At 42.1% G+C, this 27,667-nt stretch overlaps 1 protein-coding gene across 9 annotated transcripts in view; it reads right to left on the bottom strand.

Moving 5' to 3' along the window:
* Window positions 1–25,615, bottom strand: part of LOC141575734 (uncharacterized) — a 56,793-nt gene extending 31,178 nt beyond the window's left edge. For 3 of the 9 annotated variants that reach the window (XM_074355768.1, XM_074355760.1, XM_074355761.1), the window contains exons 1-5: window positions 25,469–25,615; window positions 10,838–11,138; window positions 6,321–6,513; window positions 5,544–5,640; window positions 3,799–3,873 (exon numbers count right to left, since the gene is read on the bottom strand). The gene's annotated coding sequence lies outside the window, so the exon portion shown is untranslated. Of the gene's footprint in view, window positions 1–2,834; window positions 3,051–3,798; window positions 3,874–5,543; window positions 5,641–6,320; window positions 6,514–10,837; window positions 11,139–11,810; window positions 13,274–16,115; window positions 16,181–25,468 lie in introns of those variants that run through there. The other 6 variants (XM_074355769.1, XM_074355766.1, XM_074355762.1 and 3 more) reach the window with 5 other exon arrangements.
* Between the last annotated feature and the right edge of the window lie 2,052 nt (window positions 25,616–27,667).

A 27,667-nucleotide genomic window follows, 5' to 3' on the forward strand; every position in this document is an offset into this window, starting at 1 on the left:
GGACTTCCTCTCACACCGAGGTCCCCGCCCCGACACTCCACCACGCTAGTAACCTATGGCCCCCACGCCACAAGCTCACCCCTCATGCCTCACTGCAGGACCCCCAACATCCCAAGATGGTCCCCCTCACCCCTCCATGGGATCATTTCCTCTCTCAGCGGCCCCTCACCCCTCAGCGTGTCCCCCCTCACCGTGGGATCCCCCCTCACTCCTAGTGCATCCCTCCCCCAGGTGACCCCTTCACCCATCACCTTGCGTGTGGGGCGTGGAGGTCTGGGCTCTGGTCCCCATGGGGACTGCCACCAGCGGGGATCCAGCCTAGTGTGCTGCTGCACAGCTAGTGTTGGAGGCTACAGGGTGTGGCGGGTGGGGCTGGAGGCGGTTCCAATACCTGCCCCTGCACCCTGACCCCTGCTCTGTGCTCTGTGCCTCCTCTGAGCCAGCGGGTCAGGGTGGTCCTAGGCTGCCCACCACTGGCAGGTGGGCCATGGTTCGTTCATGTCCCTGATGATGATCAGGACCCCTAGGGCGGAGACATTGGGCACGTGGACCTGCAGGGGTGAGGGTGGTGCGGAGGGTGCAGCTGAGCCTGGGGACAGATAGCAGGCAGGTGGGCTATGTGCATGGCCTGGGCTCAATCCTAGTGGGTTCAGGGACCCTGTTTATTCACGCCAGGGCAGAGGGAAGAGGGATGGGAGCTTCGAAAGTGTCCAAGCCAAGGCTAGAGAGCAAAGCAGGCAACTGCACTGGCCAGGCAACCTTGGAACCCTCCACAACCCTGGTCTTTGCCTACGGACTGACCTTCACCCGCCAATGAGACGTCGCCTCCCCTTCCCCCCATATAGTTTACAGGCAATTGAAGGGACTTTGATAGGTAATTATAATAGGAGATCAGGTCCACAGTTATGGTGAACCTGGCAGGGCTCCTGCGTGAACCCCAGCCTGAGGCAGAGGAAACCCCACTCAGAAATATCCTCTTACCTCTTACCAAGGCACTACGTAGTAGAAAAAATCTGACTCCGTATTAGATCTGTTCCTTTTATTTTAACACTCTGTCCTGTTTTCTAGGCTCAGTCTTGCCAGCTCTGCACCTTGTGTAAAACAATGTTGCCTTTAGCCTGAAATACACAGGAGAGCCTATTCTCAAGGTTCTGACCTTTAAGGATATTAACACTTTTGCACTCCTATAAAGATAACAAGTTGCAAAATAGAAAATAACCTTTGTTTTGTTGGAGGTTTTACAGGGGCACCATGACCTGACCCATGTGGACAGCTGCAAAGGATTCCAAGAACATGAAAAGTCCTACACCAAGAAGTTTGCAACAACCAACCACATCCCCTCCCCCTTTTACTAGAAAAGGAGCCTGAAGTCTGACTTGGGGAAGATGGTTCTCCAGGACGTAAGTCTGCCATTAACTTGGTCTGCAGCTGTCCACGTTGGTCAGGTCATGCTGGCCCTGTAAAACCTCTAACAAAATAAATGTTATTTTCTATTCTGCAAATGGTTGTCTTTATGTTAGTGCAAAAGGGTTAATATCCTTCAAGGTCAGAGCCTTGAGAATAGGCTCTCCTGTCTATTTCAGGCTAAAGGCAACACTGTTTTACAAAAGGTGCAGAGCTAGCAAGACTAAGCCTAGAAAACAAGGCAGTGTTTAAGCCAAAAGATCATATCTAATATGGAGTCAGATTTCTTATTTTCTATTACAGTATACTCTATTTTTATGGTTTAAGTTTACAATTATGAAGTTCAGCCTTTTTCCATTTTAAATTGTGCAATTCAAGAGCATTAAATGCATTTACATTGCTGTGAGACCAACACCACTGTCTGGTTTCAGACTACTTCCTTCCTCAACGTAAAAGCTTGTATCCAAAGCACAACCCATGTCCTCCCTCCCCCAGCCCAAGACAAGGCCTAATCCCCATTCTCTTTCTCTCTCTCTCCACCCACCCTGGAGATTCCCTATCAAAGAATTCATACAAAAGGTGGCTTTTTGTGTCTGCCTACATATCTGAAGCAGGGACTGGTGAATTATTTTCTACATGAATTCGCATTTTTGCATTTTGAGAGGAAAATCCAGATGGATTAAAGATGAGATGCACAAAATGAAGCCCTTTTAGTAACTATACTAACTCTGTGCATAATCTTGGGGTAGGCACTGCTGTTCTAAGTGTGAAGCCACAGCCAGAAGGGAGATGCTTAGCTCTTCCTATGGAAAAACAAAACCAAAAGCAATGTTACAGAGGCCACGGGGAGGTAGGCACCATGCAGTCAGAGGGCGGCTACAGGGAGGGGTGCTGCCCTCCCTCAGCAGGTGGACTAGCTCCCATCTGTCCTAGGGCCTGTCCTGGGGGCGGCCTCTGCTGCCCCAGGTTCACAGCATGCATGTCTTCATGTCTGCCTGCTCCTGGGAGGAGGGCGCAGTGCATTGAGGGGGCAGCATCAGCAGCAGTCAAGGACTTTCCCAGGACTGGGCTCTAGCCCGGGATAACTACCTCTCCTTTCTTTTCTTCCTTCCTCAGTTGGTGGTTGTAGCAGCTTTTCCATTACAGGTTACTACCAGATACTGAACATATGTTTCTGTGCTATACAGAAGAAGCATTTTTTTAATCTATTTTTATATATAGTGGTTAACATGTGTAAATGTTAGCCACCATATATAAAAACTCCCAAATTTATCCCTTCCCACCTCCTTTCCCTGGTGACCATACAACCATACAATTATTTACTAAGTCTGCAAGTCTCTGTTTTGTAGATGAATTCCTAGTGTCTTTTTTTTTAACATTGCACATATCAGTAGTATCATACAGTATTTTTCTTTCTCTTTATGGCTCACTTCACTTAGAATGACGATCTCTATGTCCATCCATGTTGCTGCAAATGGCATTATTTTATCCCTTTTTATGGCAGAGTAGTATTCCATTGTAGAAATACGCCACATCTTCTTTATCCAGTCATCTGTTGCTTCTATAGTTTGCTTCCATGTCTTGACTGTTGTATATAGTGGTGCTATGAATACTGGGATGCAGGTATCTTTTCGCACTGGAGTTTCCTACGGATACATATCCAGAAGTGGGATTGCTGGATCATAGGGTAAGTCTATTTTTAGTTTTCTGATGAATTTCCATACTATTTTCCATAATGGCTACACCAAACTACATACCCCCAACAGTGTAGGAGAGTTCCCTTTTCTCCACACCCTCTCCAGCATTTATCATTCATGAACTTTTGAGTGATGGCCATTCTGACTGGTGTGAGCTGATACCTCATTGTACTTTTGATTTGCATTTCTCTGATAATTAGTGATATTAAACATTTTTTCATGTGTCTATTGGCCATTTATAGTCTTCATTGGAGAAATGCTTGTTTAGGTTTTCTGCCCATTTTTGGATTGGGTTTTTTTTTGTTATTAAATTTTATGAGCTATTTGTATTTTCTGTAAATTAAGCCTTTGTCAGTCAAATCATTTACAGGTATTTTCTCCCATTCCATAGGGTGTCGTTTTACTTTGCTTATTGTTTCCTTTGCTGTGCAAAAGCTCGTAAGTTCAGTTAGGTCCCATTTGTGCATTTATTTGTGCTTTTATTTCTAATGTGTGGGTAGACTGCCCTAGGAAAACATGGCTGAGGTGTATGTCAGGTAATGTTTTGCCTATGTTTTCTTCTAAAAGGTTTATAGTGTCTTGTCTACATGTTTAAGTCTTTAAGCTGGCCATCAGCGTGGCCATTTTACACAAAAGCACAAGAGCAGCAGAAGCACTTTGCACCCTCAGAGCATGGGATGCACCAAGCTCTACTTACACAACCCTCAGTGTCTCCAGCCTCCACAGGGCACGTGCATGAACAGATACAGCACCAACTTCGTAGTGAACACTTCTGTTAAAACAAAACAAAACAAAACAAAATGTTAACTTTTCATTCTTGGACTCTATTTATTCAAGCCAATTAAAGAGAGGAACAAATGGGAAGTCTTTGGATAAACAGTAAAAGCTATACTTTTTGGTAGGAGAGAATATAACTGGAAATAAAAATAGCAAAATAATAACAGTGATCTGAATACACATTTGATTTAAACACATCCTCTCCTCTTTTATTCCCTCTAATCCCGTTCATTCCCTCTCCCTCCCCCTGGCCTTCTCTCCCTCCCCTCTCCTCTCCCTCCCTGCCTCCCCCCTCCCTCACTCTCTTTCTCTCCCTCTCCCCTCCCTCCAGTGAACACATTCGCCTTACCCATCTAATTTCAGTCCACAGAAGCACTCAGCTATGAGTTCAGGTGTAGTTTAATATATTATATTTCAACACATGCATATGGTTATTTGAAGTTCTAAATTCTATTCCAGATATTTAAAACATTTAGAAGAAATGTAAGAACCCATTAATTTTAATGTTTTAATATAACAATCTGCTAAATGGTGAGACAGAAAAATATAAATATCAACAGAACAGTCTCACACACACAAAGAGAAACTTCTCTGGATGTGCATCACACACACCCAAGTTCCAAAGCTCTCATTACAACAGGCTGTTAATATGCCAGACGTGATGCTAAGTAATGTACATACTTAAACCTAAACTGGTCTCTGTACCAATCCCTTAAGGTTGCTTTAAGGAAACCAAAGATTGTGCATGTACCGCTTACTTCCCGAGGACCCACTGCCTCCCTCTCCACTGGGCCTCACACTTCATCCTCTTCACAGGGGCTTTTACAGAACAAAACTTTCTCATTTTGATGAGATCCAGCTTATCAATATTTTCCTTTCATGGACATGTTTTTTATGTCAAGTTTTAAAACTGTGATCTCCAAGAGTTTTTCTAAATGTTCTATAGTTTTGTGTTTTACATTTACACAAATGACCCATCTGAATTAGGGTTTGTATAAAGTGTGAGGCTTAGGCTGCAGTTCTTTTGATCTTTTCTCCCCCTATGGGCATCCATTTGCTCCATAAGAATGTCTTTTAAGTCTGGGGGAAAAAATCTCTTCTTATCTTCTTTTTCAGTCACTTTGTGCACTTTCCCCCATGATCCAGACCCCTGCAGTCTTGGTCCAATGCCAAATGAGATTAACATGAGAGAGGAATTAAAATCACATAAACTACTAGGGACAGTGGTCAATTTTATCTTCTATGTCAGTAAATAGAAGACAACATAAAAAGGACCTGAACCTCTGGGCCATTTGAGAACTCTGATTTTGAAACTGAGTATGAGACTTAACATTCCAGAAAGAAGACTAATTGAAACTAATGAACATTTAATGAGGTTTTAAGTAGCTGAATGTTTCACTCCTCCCACTTAGTTTACTTCATTCAATGCTTCTTACCATGTTTTAATTGGACAAAAATTTTCATCAATTCTATTGACAGGGAATCAAAACATAACATGAGTAAAAACTTCAGAGGAGGCCAGCAAATGGATCACTTTAGTGGACAGATAACGTTAGTGGCCCACTTTCTATTATGCAAATGGCCTGACGAGACACATCCTGAACTTAAGGAACTGTGTCAAGGCAAGAAGGTGCGAGGCTCCAGGCTCTGGGCTCAGGTACCAACCTCCGCTGCTCTTCGCCATGTACTCCTGAGGGGACAGTGAGGCACTCATCCATGTGTCCATGAAGCAACCTGAGGACGTCACTGCCGATGAGATACCCTGGAAAGATCGAAACCAGTCACACTGGAACAGTCATGGTCAGATGCTGACAGATGGACAGATCACCTGGTTCAGCCTTCTATTTTCATAGTCAAAGATCCAGAAGCCTAGTGAGGCTTAGGTAACTGGGAAAAATCACAGACACAGGTGCTGCCACCTGCCTTCTATCTCTGAGCCCTGGGCTCCCAAGTCTAGAATCCATGACTGTAGCCTCAAAAGACCCTCCACTGAACAGACAAGCCTGGATAGGCTCAATTCTGGACCATCTAAGTGAGAATGATCAGAACAGAGCTATTTCCCTGGAAACCCTGAAGCGCAGGCACTACTGTGCTCCGGGTCTAAGTCCCGCACCCCGGAGGATGAGACATCTCGACATTAGCCTAAATGAGCAATATCCTGAGGCCAGAACATTGGAGAAAATAACCCCTAGAAAGCTCACGTGTAAAATACACACAAATAAACAGAAATGTAAAAATAAGGAAGGACAGATCTTAACACAAACTTCACTTTTAAGTAACAATTTACATGAGAGTCTTTAATGTCACGCATCTGTGTTACAGGCTACTTTGACACAAAGAGCTCTAATGCATTTGCTCGTTATCATCATCCCTATCATCATTAGGGATGACTGTCAACTCTGCATCAAGGGAACAGCCTCCTCACTGCTGTGGTGTCTTTACCTTGGGCTGCTTCGCTTCCTGAGCTGATGGGGGCCATGCTCCAGAGGGTCTGCTGGAAGGCGGCATCCACGTGCAAGCTGCTATTGCCGTAGGACAAAGTGCTGCATTGGAGGCAAAACGAGGCATCACTTCAGGCTCAGGGTGACTCTTCACACGTAAGTGCTCCTGGCAACTCTAACCGAACATCACAGATCTGGAAATGTCCATAGACAACATCTATTTCAATCCCGTCCCTCAAAAATTAAGAGACTGGTCAAAAAAAATTAGAGTTTATATTTGATATTATGTATTTTTCAGCTTCATTCTAAGAGTTACTACTTAAGCCACTAACAGAAAACACACAAATGAATCACCTCACACCATTCAGAATGACCATGATTAAAAAGTTCACAAAGGAGAAATGCTGAAGAGAGTGTGGAGAAAAGGGAACCCCCTTATGCTGTAGGTGGGAATACAGTTTGGTGTAGCCACTATGGAAAACAGTGTGGAGATTACTTAAAAAAATAAAAATAGAGTTACCATACGATCTAGCAATCCCACTCCTGAGCATATGTCTGGAAAAAACTCTAATCTGAAAAGATACATGTACCCCAATGTTCACAGCAGCACTATTTACGATAGCCAAGACATGGAAACAACCTAAATGTCCACTGACAGATGACTGGATAAGGAAACTGTGGTGTATTTATACAATGGAATCCTACTCAGCAATAAAAAAAGAAAAAAATAATGCCATTTGCAGGAACACAGATGAACCTGGAAACTGTCATACTAAGTGAAGTAAGCCAGACAAAGTAAGCAAAATACTATATGATATCACTTATATGTGGAATCCAGAAAAAGTGATACAAATGAACTTATTTACAAAACAGAAATAGACTCACAGACAAAGAGAACGAACTTAAGGTTCCCAAAGGGGAAAGATGGGGGGGAAAGGTGGGGAGGGATAAATTAGGAGTTCACGATTTGTAGATACACACTACTATACATAAAATAGATAAACAGCAAGGTCCTACTATATACAGCCCAGGGAACTACATTCAGTATCTTATAATTCCCTATAATGAAAAAGAATGCATATTTATAATTGAATCACTATGCCATATGACACTGCAAATCAACAATACTTCAAGTAAAAAAGAAAACACATAAATGAATGTACTATCATACATTTATTTGTTAAAACAGACTATTTTGTTTTAGAGGCTTAAGTTTTCTACATATCACGGTGTGACACTGTTTTGACAATGAAATAGGTAAAATCTTCTGGACTGATGTCTTAATTTTATAGGGTTCTTTGGGAACTTTTATCTACAATTTGATGTAACAGTCATTAGATGGCAATACTGCCCAAGAGGTATCAAAACTGAGGCCAATAAATTTCCTTCAAAATTCAGATATTGCCAATTTCAGATGTTCCTTCTTAAAAACAAATGTATTAAAAGAATATCATATTTTGTATCTTTGAGAGCCGTAATACGTGAGTTCTGAAATGATAAGTAAAGAAAAACAAAACGATGAGTAACACCAAACGCTGTGCTTATTTCACTATTACCTGACCACTGCAAGAGTTTTAGACACTCTGAGCACAACCACCTGTTTCCTTGGAGTCATCTCAGTAAACATCACCACCACTCCTACATTGTTCCTACAACACTTTCCAATGCCGATGGTTGCCTAAGCTCTTAAAGACTAACTGCGCCAGAACCTTCCCAGAAATCCGACTTCCTAGTTAGATGAAGGGCAGTCACAGCATGAAGAGTCATCCTGGTTCCCGCTACAGGCCTTTCAACTCCAACGGTCTCTTCTGCCTAAATATGCTAACCTCAAGGCACCAGCAAATATGGGGGTTTCATTTTCTTTCTCTTAAAAACAAGACCAAAGAAGTTTCTGACAGTTGACATACATACCATTATCTTATCAATAATTTTTCCAATCAATAAGATTGAAAGTTTGCCAGTGGATGCATGAGATTTAGCAACAACCGGCTCTTCCACCTCCTCCTCTCAACCAGCTCTCTGCCTCTTCACAACATCCTCTTCACCTCGGCCTGTCAAATCCCGGCTGAGATGCCTTTATTGAATTAATTTCTTTCCAATATGCTAAAACTCTTTAACTACTTACAAATTAATCATATGCCATCTGCTTCCACAAATAACAAAACACATTCTCCTTCATGGCCCTCATTACACAATGTGATTGTTGAGTGTCTTTTTCTTGCTGCCTCTTGTAAGTTATCTGACACAGGCTCACAACTGAACTCCCAGCACCAAGCAGGGTACTCAATAAACAAGGATGTGGAGGAGTTAACACAACCTTTAAAATCAAAGGAGCATAAGCTTTAAAAATGTATTTTAAGTTATTCCATAAATATTCCTATTTTAATGACCTAACACAAGCGCACACACATACAAACCTGTAAAACCATATGGATTTCACTAAACCATCAGAAGATGACTCAAAATACCAGCGCTTATATTTTTACTACTGAATTCAGGTGAAAGCTCACGCCATGTTATGATAAACAGATCTGTTAATTCATCCTGTTTCCCTGAATATACTATGTGTAAAGCATGTGCTGAATATTAATAGAGCACAATCCCCATCCCAAGGGGGCTTGTTATCAAGAAAGGTAAAATACATCCACAAAATGCTGTGAGTCAGTATTTTGGAAACGCCAGCTGAACTGTAATCAAAGTGCTGTAAGAAATGGGAGAACAGATCACTTCAGCCAGCCTAACTGGAACAGAGTTCCCTGTTTTGGGCTGTGAGGACAGGTGGTAGTTCCCCAGCAGATGTGGGATTCCTGTGGGGTGAGGCATGCGAGAAGCCAGTAGGACCCTTTGGCCTGGGCCTCACAGTTACATACTCAGAGATGCTGTCTCCAAGTAAATCTGTATGTACATTGGGTTTGAGGTTAACAATGCTAATGATGTTAAGGGGCTAAGTGTAAGTATATAAGACATATCAAAACTTTTAGAAACTATTTTGGAGATTTTCATTTTTAATATACCAGAAACCTCATAACTGGAAGTGGCCTGGGCCTCCCTGGCCCTCTAAGAAGGAATGGTCCCCCTAATTAAGGGAATGGTACCCAAAGGGGCAGAGATATGGGAACATCAAGTACAGCAGAGAGCTTCCTCTTTGAGGCTTATAGCATAAACTCAGAAAGAGAGTGAGAGACAGGCCCTCAGACAAGACAGGTGTCAGACCAAGGACTGTATACTTCAGGCAATAAGGAGCTACTGCAGTGAGAACATAATAGGAGGAGAAGGAGGGTTAAAATGCAATTTTCAAATCATCTAAGCTTAAAGATAAGTAATAAATACGGAACTGTAAAAGTAGAAAAATTTCAGTCCGTTGGAGATAGTAAAAAAAAAAAAAAAAAAGTCCTTAAGATCATATTACACCATTTAAAGTTATCTACACCATGTCCACTCTTCTCAAGAAAACATCCTCTGGGCATAACTATTTTGGATGCTTCTACCGAATTTTGCCACTTAAACAACAAAGAAAATCTGAAGAAAAAAATCATCAGCCTGTGGTACTGAATATTTGGACTGCAGTAACGGTTTCCATTACTGAGACAAAGATGTGCTGTCCTGAAAGCAGAAACAGATGTTGCCAGAGGCTGAAAGCAAAGTTGGCCTTAGGCTGAAATATGCAGCTCTAGAATTTACACACTAACAGGGCAGCAAGGACCCTTCAGGAGCGGCGCAGGGGCTCTGGGTGCTTAACTGCTCCCTCCACCACCTTGATTCTTATTAGTGACACACAAGCAGGTCACCTGCTGAATGCCACAAGCAGGCAAAAACTATCTAGTCAACGATAAGTCAATTCCACCAGCAGAACAAAGAGGAGGAAATAGAAAAGGAAAAAAATAAAAAATAAAAAGTCAAAATTTACGACGAACTCCGAGCTGAGAGCAAAACCTATGTAGATCCAGGCAACCAAAATCAGAACTCTAAGGGAACACTAGTTTAAATGTTGCCCACTTTGCCCACGAGAAGTGTCTCCGAGGCCCTCATACCCGTACTGACCAGTCCGTCAGAGTCGCACACATGACACAAAACGAGCTCGCAGTGCTCTTACCAAACCGTCCTCCGTCCTCCGAACAGAAAGCTGGCCCCGCTCAACCCGAGCGCGCCGGCGGCACCTCCTCCGAGGCTAACGCAGGCCCGGGGGGCCAGCGGAACGAAGCCGGCCAGGCCCGGGTCAGGAAGGCCGCGCCCTCTGGGACCCGAAGACTGGAGAGGAGGTCCCAAGACGGGGTGGGGGGGGACCTGAAGATGCGGGAGGACCAAAGACTGGGGAGGGGACCCGAAGACGGGGGAGGAGGACCGAAGACGGGGGAGGGAACCCGAAGACGGGGGAGGGAACCCGAAGACGGGGGAGGAGAATGGAAGCCGGAGCCACAGCAGCCCCACGGCGCTTCCGCTCACCACATCTGTAGAGACCAGAACACCGCTCCTCGCCTCTGCCCCCAGTACCGCCCTCGCCTCCGGCACCGCCCTTACCTTTAACATGAGGGAAATGCGTATCCACATATCCACGACTGCGGCAACACCTCCAGCGCCGGCGACAGTCCTGTCAGAATCCGCACGCTCCCCAGGTCGGGACGCGACTTCTCGGTCTTTCCACATCTGAGGCGAGCACCGCGCCGGCGGCCAGAAGGCGGCAGAGTCCCCCCCCCATGAGAACGCGTGTCCGCTGTCAGGTGACCGCAAGGACTCGTCTGATTGGTTAAGGGCCGCCTTTCTTCTGAAGGAGCAGAGGACTCAAATGCGTCAGAAGTAGCGCTGTTACTTGTGTTAAAACCTGTAAAGAAAAATGGTTTTTTTTCTGGCCTTTTAAAGGAAGCCAACTACAAAGTTAATACCTGAGGGCTTCCAAGGTATTATGAATACTCTCTCACAGTGAAATTCTCAATAGGAGTTCCAGAATACTTTTACACTAAGAAACTTAAAAATTGGAAAGTGAAAAGGAATATATATAAAACCGAATCACTGTGCTGTACAGCAGAAACTAACACAGCATTGTAATCTGACTATACTTTAATTAAAATTATTTTAATTTTAAATTTAAAGTCATTACATATTAAAAAAAAAGAAACTTCAAAACTGAACTTATTGTTGATATTTCAGGTGGAGGCTACACGTCTTCAAATTTAACTGAATGAAACCAGTACTTTATGCTCCCAATTGATGGGATTCTACTAAAAACGCTTTTAAATTGTTTGAAATACCTAGTCTTACTGGGTTTTAGAAGTCTTGAAACCTAATACCCACCTTTACCTTACTTTTCTGTAGGTAGACTGTTATAGAAATGGCAGGTGGTGATTTTAACTTTCACAGAAGTCATCACCTGGTGTTAAAACACACCATGTTTAATGCCTTACCTGTTCCTGCAGTTTGTTGGGGTAACGCACAAAGATTACCGCCAGCCCTCCCTCTAATTATTTAAATCTATGGACCAGCTTCATAGCTTTACCTTCTCTTATGTTTCCCTCCTTTTCTTTGCACGTCAGCCTCCTTCCTCCTCTCAGGTATTTCTGGGATGGAGTTTTCTATTAGTTTCATTTTTCCTTCTTCTCCCACATAAGGAATAGGACTATAATATCTTGACTTTTACCGTTTGTGTTTTTTCACAACTGTTTTGCTCCTTTTACATTCCTTACTTTTCCCAAATATGTTCATCTGTTAAATAATTTCCAAAAGTGTGATTTTGTGTTCATCATGCACTTTTCAACTTTTGCAGTAACAAAATAGTTACCATTAAAATTCAACCGTACATGGTATTTACATTTTAGTACCCAATGGCTTTGTGCATTATTAAACTCACAGAATAGTCTTCTAGTTTATTCAGAGAATAAAGATTCTAAGAAAGATTTTTATATTCTTAGAAGACAAAAAAAAAAAAAAAAAACTGTCTCCCTTGCTGAGCCATTCTTTTCTGACCTACCTTTAAATGTTGTAAGTGCTTGACCTAAGCCTCTCTCTCTTCTATAACCACAAATTCCTCCAGGGAGTTCTCACCCAAGCCTTTGGTTTTTAATGCCATAATATAACCCAGTGATTCTCAAATCTCCATCATCAGACTTGACCTCTCCTTAGTGCTTGAGACTAAGCTGCTTATTTGACATCTCCACTTGACATCATAAACCCAGCACAATCAAAAGAGTACACTTAATATTAATGTTTTCCTTTCTCTATGCCTTTCAACCATCTTCCTCATCTCAACAATACACTCAAATCCAAAAATCTTTGATTCCTTTTTCCCTTACCTCTCATATCCAATGCAGTAACGATTCTGAACCCGATTCCTTCTACTGCCTTGACTACCACCCAGTTCAAGCTCTGTCATTTCTCATCTTCTCCAACCCTCTCTCCCAGTACAAAAACTAGAAACATAAACTGTGTAACACACTTGCTTACAACTGCCCAATAGCTCTCTATTGAACTTAAAATAAGACCCAAATCTTTTATACTGGCCTGCAAAGCCCTTAATGATTTGGCCCTTGTCGATCTCTCTGTCCTCATCTCATGTCACTTGCCCACTTCACCTGCTAGATTCCAACCAGACTCTTTCTTATCTGGGAACAATCCATTCTCATTCTCAGTTTAGAGTCATTGCACCATCTCTTCTATCTACAATGTTCCTTCCTCCATACATCCAATGGCTGCTTCCTTCTGTCTATTCAATAGTCAGAGAGGCCTTCTACGACCAAACCAATCTAATGGAGTCATCCTGCCATGTACCACCACCTTATCCTCCACAGTATGATCACTAACTGTTAACTAAATTCTTTTCTGTCATTCTCCACCAGATGAACTCTGTCTCAACCACTGCTCTATCACCACAATTTGGGACATTGCTTAGCACATAGTAGGCACTCAATAAAGCTTTTATTAAATGAATGAATTTAAAGAAGTGACTTTAAATGTAACAAAACTATGAATTTCATGGCATTGATTTTTTTTCCTTTTCACGGAAATTTATCACATTTACTAAAAGATCTCAAGTAAACATTTATCTTAGGCAACTTTCATGGAAATCTGAGGCAGTAAAGAATATTAAAATGCTACATTACAATGCAAGAACTATTCCAGAAGTTATAGTACCATCAAACCCTACATGATATTAATTATATATTATAGATTATTGCACTGTCAATAATTAAAATGCAGATAACCCATACCTCAATGTCTCTTTACCTTATCTAAAACATATCTTATGTTTCTCTGATTTAAGGAATTTAATCTAAACTTTATGTGAATTTTGCTGGCAATGTGAAATGTATCACCAAGGTCTGCTCCTATGATTTGGTCTCCAAATTTTCTGGACCCCATCCCTCTCGCACTAAGACAGATCACATTTTTCATCACATTATACTTATACGAAGTAGTACTTATAGGAAGTAATCCTCCCTCCGTTCTTCTGGCTTTCCCCCTCCATTTTTGTTTCAAACATTGTAAATATAATTTCTAAAAGAAAATTTTACTTAAGTCATTTCTTTGTCCAAAGAAAAAAAAAACAAAACACCTATACTCTAATACTATTTCACTAACTCTTCTCACAAAGACTTTGTGCCCCAGGTTAATCAACTCTTCTTGAAATCTTCAACTTATAATTCAGAAGTTGCCAACCTGTGAGCCTGGGATTATAGATTATAAGAAAGAATAAGTGAAACCACCATATATTCCAGAAGCACTGTCTGATACTGAATGATTTACACACTGAAAATATCTGTCTATCCATATATATGTTTGTGTATGCATAAGCAATTGCATATATTATGTTTAAATTTATTTGACTCATCAAATAAAACATTTTACTTAAATATATAATAGTGTTTCTGAATTCATAATAGTATTTTTAGTCATGTTTCATTTTCTCAGTAGACACCAAATAAATATACAGCTACTATGATGTTAAAGTCCTAAAAGTTTTTTGAAATTTAAAGGAGGCTCAATATTTTAAGTTCTATTACATTCTATTTCATCAATTGACCTCACAATACAAATACTATGCTGCCAATCCAGGTACCTCCCAAACCAAAGCAATATCAATATATACTGTGTTAATAAAGTAAGATTTCCTGACCATCAACCCATACTTTAAACATTAATGGGTCATCAGTTTCATCCACCTAAGGTCAGTAATATTTATATTTTAATTCAACTCACTTTTTATTCATCAAATATTAAGCAAGTAAGAAAAAAGTATTAAAGTTATTCCTAAAAGCCTGTTACTTAACTCTGATAGATCTGGAAGTTGCTAACAGTACACTCATTAGCACTGGTGGAAAATTACTTGAGAGCATCTCTAAACCAAAAATGAACAACAAAAAAATTAAAACATGAATTGCAACAAATGTTTAGAACACAGGGCTCACCATTTCTTATGTTTAGATATGTAAGGAGAGCCATTATTTCACACTGTACTAGTAAATTTACTCCCTTATTGATTTTAGTCTATTTAATTTATTGCTTATTAATACTATTTCACTTTATTCATCAAAAGTAAAAATGGGGGACATTCAATGCAAGCAGTCAACTCCTTGAGTAAATAATAATGAAAAGTAATGTATTCGATGGATATAAGATGTCAATATTTTAAAAACCGTATGTCAGAAGTTGATTCCATTCAAAAATCATTCCAAATGTGTTCAATTACCCTTAGAAAACTGACCTAAACCCTAAAAATACGTCTCACATAGTAGGTAAGCTCTGTATTTATGAGAAGTGAGTCTGTTACTAAATGTGTTTGTACAAAGAGCACACCCAAAGACAACTCAAACCCACGGAGCTTGTAAGAGCGGGGCGACCTATCCAGTAAACATGCTTTCTGTATAGCCATGCTCTGCTGATCCCTGTGTCCTCCCTGTAGATAACTGCACTTATTCCTCAGGGCTTGACTTAGGCACCACTGAACCCAAAGCCCTGAGACTGAGTAAGGTGACCTTCCTGTGGGTTCCATTAGCATCTTGTACCCAGATACCATTTATGACACGTAAATGAAGATAGATTTTCTGTCTCCACTCCAGGCATGAAAGTTCAACAACAGTAGGGAGTGTGTGTTATTCACCATTTAATCCCTAGAGCCTAAAATTTACTAGGTGCTCAATTAATACTTGTTACATGAATAATTAACAACTATTCAAAAATTCACAGAACACATGAAATTTGAAAGAGAGAGAATCCTTTCTAACTGAAAACCAGTAAATCTCCAAACTGACTCAAACTCTGTCCCTTCTGAAAATATAAAATACACAACACTGTTTATAGGTTATGTTGACTTGTAATTAACTTTAAGAGAAAGAAACTCTCCTAGAAATCTATCCAAACTCATTTTTAGAATCTATTCACATGTAATTTTCTTCAGTGATGGAAAACAACTGAACGGCATCCTAATTAATAATAATAAACACTAAAAACCACTGGTTACATTTACTGTACACTTACAGAGGATGCTGTTCAAAGAACTTTTTATTTATTTCCTACAGTCATTATAATGATAGCGTAAGGCAAGTACAATTACCTCACACATTCTGCAGCTGAAGATACTGAGAAACAGGTATTATGCCAATAATGGACCCTGGCCACATGCCCTGTAAGCCCCAATGGGTATAAATACCATTCTGGTGTTTCTGACGCTGTTAAACTGATTCTCTTTGACAAACAAGTAATCGGTATTGGGCAGGCGGCATGGACACAAATTAAACAACTGGGATTTGAGGAAGGGGGGCTCATTTTTTTTTCTTACAAAAGCATGACTTAGCTTATCCTGACTCACCCAGAAAAGCAAGTCAGCTTCATTTCAGGTGCACTTGATTGGCAGCAGCTCCTTGGAACAAGGTACTGAAAAAATACCGAGAGACAATGGAAAAACCAGAGAGGAAAGCTACGCACGGAATGTCAGCATCTCCATGAGAATGAGAGATGGGATAAATCCTGACACTCAATGTAGGGCGTATGTTTTATGCAAATCGAGGCCTATGAACTGAAAGACTGGTGGCAAACTTCAGTCACCAAGTCCAAACCGCCCCCAGTGAGCCCTCAGAGTTGCAGTGAAGTTCTCTAGTACTAATAACCTTAGCTCCTCTCTGTTCCCATCTTCCTGAATGCCAAGGTGACTGTCTTATCCCCACACTAAACCCTGAATGACAGTAATTCCCAGTAAAGCAATTTCTGCTGCAGGCTTTTAAGGCATGACCTTGAAAATGTAAATCTAACAAGACAAAAAATTATTATTCATAACATCAGAATTTCCCAGATTAATTACTTGAGTGTTTACTGATTAGTTTTTTAAATGTTCTGGCTACAAATAAAGTATCATTTTCCATTAACTCTTTTCTAATGGAGAACTTCAGAAGTACAAAATAGTATGAAAGTATTATAATAAACACCCATGTTTCAACACTCAACTAAAAAACAAATTATTACATACATAAGTGAATTCAACCAGGTGGGTGCCCAGCCCTGATTTTATTCTGTTTGCTTCCCCAAAACAGTAGTAACCATTCTGCTGAATTTACAATTTCTCATTCAAGAGCACTTTTTCACAACAATATTACACGTCTATATTCTAATACTAATTGCACAATTGCTTTTCATATTGTAAAATGATATAAATGGTATCATAATACATATGTTTGTAATTTTTAACTTTTGCCCAAAACTATGTTCTTGGAATTTATTCTTGTTGATATGTATGTTTATATTTTCACTGTGTGCAGTATCACTTTGTTTGAATATAGTACAATTTGATTATTAATTTCCCTACTGACAAAATTTTGAGATCCTTTTTAGTTTGAATGTGTTTTAAATAGAGTTTACTTTTTAGAACGGTTTTAGGTTCAAAGCAAAATGGAGTGGAAAGTACAGAGAGTTCCCATATACCCCCTACCACACACACATACACACACACTCACACGCGCACGCGTGTGCGCACACACACACAGAGCCTTCCACACCAGAGTGGTACACTTGTTACAATCAGTGAACCTACACTGAAATATTATTATTACCACCCAAAGCCCATAGTTTACGTTAGAGTTCACTCTTGGTGCTGTCTATTCTACGGGTTTCACCAAATGTACAATGATGTGTGTCCACCATTATAATATTACACAGAATAGTTTCACTGCCCTAAAAATCTCTGTGCTCCACCTCTTCATCCCACCTTCCCTGTAACACCTGGTAACCACTGATCTTTTTACTGTCTCCATAGTTTTGCCTTTTCCAGAATGTCAGAGTTGGAATTCTATAGTAGGTAGCCTTTTCATATTGCCTTTATTCTTAACATAAAGTAGTAAATTAACTATCACTGAAAATGCATGGGACCAATTCCACCTTCAATCTGTATAAGATTAAGCATTATTACAGTCACAAATATGAATACTTACTCTGGAACATTAAAGACATTAAATTAATTTCTTGAAGCAGGAAGACAATGCCTGTGCATTCATTGGAAGATACAGTAGGAATTTTTTTAAAGCCAAATTAATTAGCGCACTATCAAAACTGACACATCAATATTAATTAGGTCATCATTCCAAAGGAGGAAAATCAGTCAAAAGTCAACCAACATTTATTAATCATCTACTTCCCTCGAAAGTGTTATTATGCACTTGAGATACAAGACAGATGAGATGCCGCCTCTGCCTGCAGGTGCTTTCCTGCTTATTATTTCATAATAGTTTCAGAAAGTAAATTTAAAGGGTCATGCGATTTAGCAACAAGAGATGCAGTAGAAAAAGCAATTCATTATGCTTGAATGGGGGGAAGGGAGGAGGGGGATGCAAATAAATGCAGGAGGGCCTCGCAAAGGAAGAGATATTTGACAGCTGCCTAGAGGGTGAGCAGGCTTCCCTCAGGAGCAAAAACTATACAAGGGCGTTTCAGGAAGGGAGAGAACAGTGCACACCCAAAAGCAGGCTATCTCTCAGTAAACTCAATCAGGCTGGACTGACTGTACCCCCAGGGAAGTTTATGCATGTCCAAATACACAAACCAGCATGGGAGGACAAAGATTCACTCCCTGATCAAATTCTCACCAGGCTCCTCCAAATCCTCTTCTCCATGAGGCCTCAACCTTGGCCTAAAAAAACCCACAGACTCTCAACAAAAATGATTTTGCCCATCCCTGACCCCTACCCAATTCACATTAAAAGACTTAAACACTAACATGTTTTCTAATAGCTGAAGGCCACATCCTTAGAATGACTCTAACCAATCCCCAACCAGAAAGGGCCTGTATGAGAAAGCTGAAGGCTTCCAAGAGAATTTCATTTGCCTTAGCATTTACTAAAAAGGCCTGACAACTGTGACTCCTTCCTCTGTCCCTTTCAGATAGACTAGTATCTCCTACAACTCAAGAGTGTCTTTCCTAAGTACCTGAAAGCCATGCCTTTGAAATGTGATCACCAGGAAGGATGGAGCCCCTGTCTCCAACTCCCTTCAATACTTGCCAGCCAGCAGACCCAGCTGGCCTCATCAGCATTTACACTGAGGACCCCTTTGTAATGTTCCACTTCTTGGATGCTGACAATTGTTTCTGAGTTCAGTTTATGCTGGGCTCTCTTCCCCACTGCAGTAGTATAGTACTGATTAAAATCTGTCCTGACCATTTTAACTGGTGTCTGGCTTTGCTTACCTTTGATAGTAACAGAACAGGAAATAATGCAATCCATAGTCCTAAAGCTTTCAGTAGCGCTCTTTGCCTTTCAAATACAGTCCTGCTGATTGCTTGGCATTTGAAGCCCTGTCTGAGCTCAGCAGAACAATTGGGAATTCCCAGAGGCTGCTTCTTCTCTGTCCTTTGTCCTCAATCCTCCTTATGACATGAGTCCTTCCACATCACTCTCTATTCACCTATTTTTATACTGAACTCATTTATTCTCCCCTTCATTCATATGTCAAACACATTCATTAACTGATTAACTACCATCTGTCAAGACTTCCCAAAGTCCATGCCTCTACTTTCATAAATCTTCACTAATAGCTCCAGCCAGAGTATCTTCTTTCCCAACTGAGGATAGGGTAAGTACATTTAACCTACAGGCAGAATTTTTTTCTCCTATTATATCTTTGACTATTGCTCCTATAGTACGCATTCTAGCAATTTCATCAGGAACATATTTTCCATATATTATGGATAGACCACATGATAGTCCACAGGCCAAATCTGGCCCACTGCCTGTTTCTGTACAGCATGAACTAAGAGTGTCTTTTACATATTTTAATGGTTGAAAAAATCATAAGAAGAATATTTTATAAACATAAAAATCAAGAAATTCAAATTTCAGTGTCCATAAATAACACTTTTTTTGGAACACAGCCATGCTCATTCGTTTACATACTAGCTATAGCTGTTTTCATGCTACAATGTTTCAAGAGTAACTAGCTCTAACAAAAAAATGTATTACCCACAAAGCTGAAAGTATTTGCTATTTGGCTCTTTACAGACAAAGCATGACAACCCCTGTATTAGATAACTATTTGCTGCAGTGTGTTCATTCCAGTGATGGTTAATTAGAAAAGTATCATATGATATCACTCATATGTGTAATCTGAAAAAATAAAGAAAGAAAGAAAGGAAAAAGAAGACACTATTGAACTCATCTATAAAACAGAACTAGACTCGCACACAGGTAAACAAATCTTATGGTTACCGGGGGAAAGGGGGCAGAAAGGATAATTTGAGAGTTTGAGATTTGTAAATGTTAACCACTATATATAAAAAGAGATAAAAAATATTTCCAGTCAAGATGGTAGAGTGGTAGGACCACGAGCTCGCCTCTCCTCGTGACTACAACGAATCCACGATGGAATGCTAAACAACCATCAAAAAAAAAGACTGGAACCTAGCAAAAAAGATCTTCTGCAACTGGAAACATAAAGAGGGAACCACAGCAGGAAGGTAGGAGGGGTGTGCTCACCATATAATCAGTCTCCATGCACCCTGGGGGGGGGTGACCCACAAGCTGAAGATTTGTGAAGTCCCAGAGGCCCTCCCACAGGAGTGAGAGCTCTAAGCCCCACGTCAAGCTCCCCAGTCTAGGTCTTGTATTGGGAAGACGAGGAGACCCCAGGACATCTGGTTTCAAAGGCCAGTGGAGCTTGGCTCCAGAAGCCCCACGAGACTCAGGAAAATGGAAACTCCATTCACTTAGGAAGTGTACACGAAAACTCACGTGCGCCAGGTCCAAGGGCAGTGGCAGTGATTTCGTAAGAACCTGGGCCAGGCCTGCCTGCTGGATTTGGAGGGTCTCCTGGGGATGTGGGGAATGGCTGTGGCTCACCCAGATGACATAAAAGCTGGTGATGGACATTATGGGAGTGTTCATCTACATGAGCTTTCCTGGAGGCTGACATCTTGATCGGACCATTAGCACCAAGACCTGGCCCCACCCAACAGCCTGGAGGGAAGCCTCAGGCCAAGCAACATATAGGGTGGGAACACAGGCCCACCCATCAGCAGACTTCCTGAGCTGCAAAGGCCTCTAGACATAGTCCTACCCACCAGAGGCCCAGGACCAGGCTTCACTCAGCAGTGGGCAGGCACCAGCTCCTCCTGCCAGGAAACCTGCATAAGCCTCTAGTCCAGCATCACCCACCAGGGGCAGATAATAAAAATAAGAAAACAACAATCCCAAAGCCTGTGGAAGGAGCCCACAAACACACAGAAAAATAGATGATGGGGTGGCAGAGGAACATCTCCCAGGCCAAGGCACAAGATAAAATCCCAGTAGGAGAAATAAGTGATGAGGAGATAAGCAATTTATCTGAGAAACAGTTTAAAGTAATGATGGCCAAGATGTTCAGAGAACTCAAGAGGAGTACAGATGCACAGAGCAAAGTTTTTAGTAGAGTTGGAAAAGACAAAGAATACCCAAACAGAGTTGAAGAATAAAATCACTGAAATGAACAATATACTAGAAGGAACCAAGAATAGACTAAATGAAACAGAAGAACGGATCAGTGAATTGGAAGACAGATTAGTGGAAATCGCTAATTCAGAACAGAAAAAAGAAAAAAGAATGAAAGAAATGAAGATAGTTTAAGAGAACTCTGGGACAACATGAAGTGCTCTAATATTTGCATTATAGGGGTCCTAGGAAGAGAACAGAGAGAAAGGACCTGAGAAAATTTTTGGAGAGATAATCACTGAAAACTTTCCCAACTTGGGAAAGGAAACAGTCACCCAAGTCCAGGAAGCACAGAGAGGACCACATAGGGTCAACACAAAGAGGAACACACCAAGGCACATAGTCATCAAATTGACAACAATTAAGGATAAGAAGAAAATATTAAAATCAGCAAGAGAAAAGCAACAAATAACATACAAGGGAATTCCCACAAGTTTATCAGCTGATTTTTCAGCAGAAACTCTACAGAACAGAAAGAAGTGGTATAATATATTTAATGTGATGAAAGGGGTAAACTTACAACCAAGAACACTCTATCCAGCAAGGCTCTGGTTCAGACTTGATGGAGAAGTCAAAAGGTTCACAGATAAACAAAAGCTACAAGAATTCAGCACCACAAAACCAGCTTTACAACAGATGTTACAACTTCTCTCGTCATCAAACCATAAGAAAAGAGAACAAAAAGAAGAAAGAGGGGAAAAAAAAAAAAAAAGACCTACAAAAAACTGCCTTGGTTGTTCGGGGTCTTTTGTGGCTCCTTATAAATTCTGGAATTCTTTGTTCTAGTTCTGTGAGGAATGTTGTGAGTATTTTGATGGGGGTTGCATTGGATCTATGGATTGCTTTCGGTAGTGTGGCCATTTTGATAGTGTTGATTCTTCCAATCCAGGAGCACAAGAAATCTTTTCATTTCTTTGTGTCATTTTGGTGTTTGGAGTATAGGGAACCTCCTTCCTTAAGTTTATTTTTAGGTATTTTGATGTTTTTGATGTAATGGAAATGTTCATACCGGTTATAAAATTCTCGCTTTTGAAGTGAAAAAAAAAAAACGTGAATGAAGGGCTGCAAATGACAAAATATCCTTCTTTTCTATGGGTGAGTTGTATTCCATTACATACATACATACATATATATACATATTTCTTACATTACATTCATCATATAGATATAGATATATATACATGCTGCATCTTCATTATCAATTCAACTACTCATGTGCACTTATGATGCTTCCATATCTTGGCAATCATAAATAATGTTGCTGCTAATAGCAAGGTGTGTGTATCTTTTTTAATTAATTCTTATTTTGTGGTTGGCTTTATTCCTTTGATAACTATATAAATTTAAAAAGCTAAAGCTCTAAACATCCTTAGAAATAATGAACAGCATATATATGTAAATTTAAAACATATATGTGCAGTAAAAAAAAAAACAGAAATGAGCTATCAAGCCATGAAAGACATGGAAGAAACTAAAAACCCCTAATACTAAATGAAAAAAGTGAGTCTGAAAAGGCTACAAACTGTACGAGTCCAACCAAATGACATTCTAGAAAAGGCACAGCTACAGAAACAATAAAAAGATCGTGGTTTCCAGGAGTTTAGTGAGAGGGAGGGAGGAATGAACAGATGGAGCACAAGGGATTTTTATGGTGATTAAACTCTTCTACGTGATACTATAGTGGCTACATGTCATTATGCATTTGTCAAATGTAGAATATCAAGAGTGAACCTTAATGTAAACTACGGACTTTGGTTGATAATAGTGTATCCATGTTGGTTCATCGTTTCTACCAAATATGCCACACTGATGAGGGATGTTGAGGGTAGGGGAGTATATATATGTGGGTGGAGAGGGTTATGTGTGAACTCTGTATTTTCTGCTCAACTCTGCTGTGAAAATGAAACTCCTCTAAATAAATTGTCAATTAATTTAGGAAAAGATATTAAAAAACAACCCCAAATTGCTTCTGGATACCACATGGAACTATATTCAATGTTCTGTAATAACATTTAACGAAGAAGAATATGAAAATCAATATATGTACATACACGCATGACTGGGACATTAAGCTGTAGACCACAGACTGACACACTGTAACTGACTATCTTCAAAAACATAAATCACATTCTCAGATCTACAAAGAAAAGTGGTGTTCACTTTTCAATTTTTTACAGGTATTCACTTAATTCAGCTCTGTCCCACCTCAGGGTCCTAACGGTTCGCGAGGCCCGGGCCTCACCTACGCACCGCTACCTGCGAGCGCAGCCCAGGCTTCACCCGCCGGCTCCCGACCTGCGCGCCCCCACCCACCAAGCGCCCCCTCACCCGCTCGGCGGCAGCAGGGGAGGCGGCAGCAAACGGCGGCGGCAGCAAGCGGCGGCCCAGACCCCAGGTCGCGTTCCTCCTCCAGGAGCTGGTCCGCGAGCACTAGGCTCCCGCCCAGCTTTCACACGCTCAGGGCGGGTCTGGTCGGTGCGTCTGTGCGTCCACGCGCATGCGGGCCCCTCCTCCCCCGCCCGCAGCGTGGACGCTTGGGCTGCAACTCCTGTTCTTCGGGAGGTGGGGACTGCTGCCGGGCTGGGGGCTGGGGGCTGGGGGCTGGGGGCAAGGGCCTGGCAGTGGGGCGGGGGGCCCATCCCTTTACCCGCCCCACCGGGTCTCCATCCTTAACACCCCCATCCCATCACCTACCGGTCCTGACACAACCAAAACCTCGAACAGCTCAGGGCCAGGCCACACCCCCTAGCCCCACTCCCCCTGCTCGCCTTCCCTCCCAAACCCTGTGAATGCCCCCCCCACCTACAGCCAAGCCCCCAAGTCTCCCACAGGACCCCCAAAATGGGACTTCCTCTCACACCGAGGTACCCGCCCCGACACTCCACCACGCTAGTAACCTATGGCCCCCACGCCGCAAGCTCACCCCTCATGCCTCACTGCAGGACCCCCAACATCCCAAGATGGTCCCCCTCACCCCTCAGCTGGGTCAATTCCACTCCCAGCGATTCCTCACCCCTCAGCCTGTGCCCACTCACCGCGGGATCCTCCCTCACCCGGAGTGCAACCTTACCCCCAGCTGACCCCCTCACCCCTCAACCAGCGGGGGGCAGGATGGTCTGGGCTCCCATCACCATGGCGACAGCCAGCCAGCCAGGGATCCCGGGCAGAGTGCTGGCACACAGCCCTGTGTCCCAGGCTCCTGGGCCCCGGCGGGGGTTGGACGCAGTTCCAATTCTCGCCCGGGCGCCCTGCCCCCACCCATACTCCCCCCACTTCTCCCCCCACCACCCAGTGCCTCGTCTCAGCTGATGGGGCAGGGTGGTACCAGGGTGCACACCACTCGCCAGTGGGCCTTGGGTGGTTGATGGTGCTGCCGGCAGGGAGGGGGCAGCCCCGCCCAGAATGGACAGCAGGCAGCGGTAGAGGCAGAGGCAGAGGCAGAGGCGGGGAGGGGGGCTGCCCTGGGAGAGCCAGTCAACTTCCTCCCAACTCCCCCGCTGCCTGGCCGGGGGCGGCAGCCTCTGCTGCCCTGGCTTCCTGGAAAGAATCTCCCCCTGTCAGCCTGCTCTTGGGAGGTAGGCAGGGTGTGGTCGGGGCGGGGGGGGGCTCAGCAGCAGCAGCAGCAGCAGCAGCAATGGCAGGATTGGGGCTGCCTATGCTAGAGCGGGAATTTGCTCCCATTTCCCGCTGTCGCTGCCACCGCCCCCGCACCCTGACAGCACCTCCTCATCTCCCAGGGGCAGAAATGACCTGCAACATAGGCCCTGCAAATCTGGACAGCAAAAGCTGCCCCCAGGACAGGACGCAGGAGAGATAGGAGCAAATTGACAGGCTCCCAAGGGTAGACCCCTCTCCCCGCTGCCGCCGCCGCCGCCGCCCCCGCACCCTGACAGCACCGCACCCGCCTCCTGGGAACAGGCCATGGCCTGAGGGCCAGTCGGACGTGCTCCCTGGCTGCCCGGTGCCCTCCCACCTCCTGGGGTGGCGGCATCCGCTAACCCCCCCCGGGTATAAGCGGCAACGAACAGGCGCCCGTACTACTAATGAGCGGGAAGGAGAAGTGGGCACCACGAACCACCCGGTGGCCCCCGACCCACCTCAGGGTCCTAACGGGTCGCGAGGCCCGGGCCTCACCTACGCACCGCTACCCGCGAGCGCAGCCCAGGCTTCACCCGCCGGCTCCCGACCTGCGCGCCCCCTCCAAGCTCCCCCTTACCGGCTCGGCGACGGCAGCGGCGGCGGCAGCAAGCGGCGGCCCAGACCCCAGGCCGTGTTCCTCCTCCAGGAGCTGTTCCGGGAGCAGTTGGCTCCCGCCCGTCTTCTTCAAGTTCGGGCTGTTCCGCGTCTGCGCAGGCGCATCGGCGCGTGCGCGCGCGCCCCTCATCCTCCCGCCGGAAGCGTGGACCCTCGTGCTCGTGCTCCTGCTGCTCGGGTTGTGGCGAGTCGGGCCGAGCGGTACCGATCAGGGTCTGGCGGGGGGCGTGGCTGTGGGGCATTAGCCCTGGGACAGAGAGAAGAGGGATGGAAGAGTTAAAAATAAATCTCTTATTTCAGGATTTCTTAAAAAGTTATCTTGGTGCTAGTCAGTGCACAGTGAAAAAAAACCAAATAATTGTTCGAAACTTTATATCTACAAGTTGGCCACTTTACAGACAATAAGTTCAAATCATCAAGATCAGGGAAACTCAAGCGATGCATTTAACTCAGCCTACTGATAAATGAAGAGGTACAGAGTGTGAGGTTTCAACCATCTAGTCAGAGTTCCAGAAGGAGAAGGGGAGAGAGAGAATGGAGGCCATTGTTTGAGGTTATAATATTTCAAATATTAGTGGCGATAACAGTTAAGAATTGTACAGAATTCTATTTAGAGACTATCATCTGGGTGTTTGGGGTGCTTGTCTTTCTGGGTTGCCATTGCTTGTAGGACACTTCAATGAACAAAGTTGGAGATATGCATTTTTTAGAGAACCTTGAAATTCAACATTGTAAAATTTATTTGACTACTTAGATTTTATAATTGTACCTCTTTTCCACTTGAAAACTTAATTCCTAAGACATTAAAAGGAACACAGTAACTAATTCATTTTATTTCAATTTACTGATATCTACGTACCCACACATGAATACTAATACTTCAACATAGCCATATTCATAATACTTAAATAATGAGTTTAATATGTGAAACTTAAGATTTATCTAAAGGTTTGTTTTTTAACTGCAGGCTATACATTACTAGCAACAGAGCCAAAATATTGTAGGTTTACTGCACAAATATGATTCCTCGTAGTGGGATTATGCCACCAAGTTTATACGTAGATAGGTTTCATTTCATTATTTTCAATTTTAATAATTGTTATATTAGGTTATTTTATTTATTTCACTTTGAATTATGTAAAACATATACATGATTCCAAGTTCAAAATTATAAAGCAGAATTTTTACTTGCATCCACATGCTTGTTTTTAATTTTTTCGTATAATAAAGATGAAATATAACATTTTATGTTTATGCCATTGTATCTTTGGACAGATTATTAGAAATAGGATCCCTGAATTTATAAGATGACCGTGTGTATACTTTCATTAGGTATTGCAAAATCCCCTCCATAGTGTTGTAGCATTTTTCATTCCCATCAGCAATGCTTGAGAATGCATCATTATTTAGAGGCTGGCCAACAGAATATGTTGTCAGACATTTCATTTGTTGATAATTTGGTAGCTGAATAATGTTTTTGCAGTATATTATTTTGAAATCCTTTATTATAAGGATTTATATATAATAAAGGATTTCAAAATAGGTTTAAGCTTTTTTCATATATTTAAGGGTCACATTTATTTATTTTTATGTGAAAATACTACATAAATATCATTAATGTTTCTATTAATTTGTTGGCCATTTTCTTCTCAATTTTTGGAAGTTTAAACAGAATTGTAAAGGAATTAACTTTAGGCCGAAGGAATGTTATTCTAGCTAGGGAGTCTGAAATAGAACAAAAAAAGGAAATTAAAGAAAGACATCCATGAACAAAGCAAGTAAACACTATATTCAAGTCACACTTCATAGTAATAAAATGTCTTGTGATTAAATAAAATATAATTTTAAAACATGAAAACTGCAAAAAGGTTGGAGTGGTAAATGCATTGACATTGATCGAAGGTCTTTGTTAGCTAAAAGGAAAGCAAAAGATTGAATTAAATTTATATGTTGAAATGTTAACAATGCTTAATATAAATTATAGGTTAACCATTAAACAAACAGAGTGTATAATTTTGAATTTAGTGGAAGGGAATATAAAACTGGGTTCAATCCCCAGTAGCTCCATTAACAAAACAAACAAAAATCTTTTTTAAAAGTCCATAAAAAATAGATATATTTGAACAAGTAAAACTTGATAATATTTACTGCCCAAATGCCC

Source organism: Camelus bactrianus, chromosome 31 (assembly GCF_048773025.1).
Source record: "Camelus bactrianus isolate YW-2024 breed Bactrian camel chromosome 31, ASM4877302v1, whole genome shotgun sequence".
Lineage (NCBI taxonomy): Eukaryota > Metazoa > Chordata > Mammalia > Artiodactyla > Camelidae > Camelus > Camelus bactrianus.